Source organism: Halyomorpha halys, unplaced genomic scaffold (genome assembly GCF_000696795.3).
Source record: "Halyomorpha halys isolate HHAL.00 unplaced genomic scaffold, Hhal_1.1 Scaffold60.1, whole genome shotgun sequence".
Classification (NCBI taxonomy): Eukaryota; Metazoa; Arthropoda; class Insecta; order Hemiptera; family Pentatomidae; genus Halyomorpha; species Halyomorpha halys.
Genome location: NW_027112396.1, coordinates 907,032 through 908,129, shown reverse-complemented (window position 1 = coordinate 908,129; position 1,098 = coordinate 907,032).

The following is a 1,098-nucleotide window of genomic DNA, read 5'->3' as shown; positions in this document are numbered from 1 at the left end:
CAAAATTTCAACATATTGGAAGATAATTGATTGGTCGTGTGTGTTGTATATAAAAGAAGATGGTCCGTGTGCCGTCAAAAGAACTCAAATAGAAATAAAATTATTTATTATGCGCCAAAGTTTTTCCTCAATTTGCAGGGCTTCGTCAGGGCTAAAAAAGATACAAATTAAAATAATGTAACATAGTGAGAGGAAATATAACAAAAATGCAAGTAAACTAAGGTAGGTATAGCTAAAAATTATTTACAATATGTGAAAATTCATACAAAAATGAACTAAGAAATTAAACAAAACAAAAATAAAATGTACAGTGAAAAATACTTTCATATTTTTTTGCTTTACTGGAAAGAATTTTTCACGGTACATCTTATTTTTATTTACTTTAATTTCTTTGTTCATTTTAATATAAATTTTCATATATTTTAAATAATTTTTAGCTATATCTTAGTTTACATTTACTATTGTTATCTATTATCTTACCTTGTTAGATTATTTTAGTTGTTTGTATCTTTTTAAGCCCGAGGAAGCCCTGCAAAGTGGGGCAAAACTTTGACTTATAAAAATCAGTTTTATTACTATTTGAGTTTGTTACGGTTGTCATGGTGAAATAAAAACACTGGCGATATCTGTGTAGACAAGGGGTGTTACAGTGAAAAAAAAACATTACGATTGTTCAATATGAAGTGGTGATAGTTTATCAGGCCCTGTGTTTTGACTGTTTGAATCGAAATATCACCATATTAGAAATGTTATCGTGTATGCTTTGTTTTTCAAAATTATGGTGTTCTACTTCAATGGGCGGTCATTAACACTAGAATAGAGGATATAGTACAGTGCAGGGAAATGTTTCTTCAGCATATCCTGGATAGGGGAGGTGTGGCAGGGGTCAACTTCATACTTCTGGGAAAGGTGAGACGGTAGCCGAAAAGGGAGATATCGGACAACCTTATGTTCTGCCAGGAGTACACTCAAGGACTACGTGTGGTTCAAACTAAACTTTATTTTTGGAGAAGTTTGTCGGGGGGTGCGGTCAGCAAAGAACAACATAAATAAACAAAACCATATTTATTTATATTTATTATTTGCTGACCGCACCCC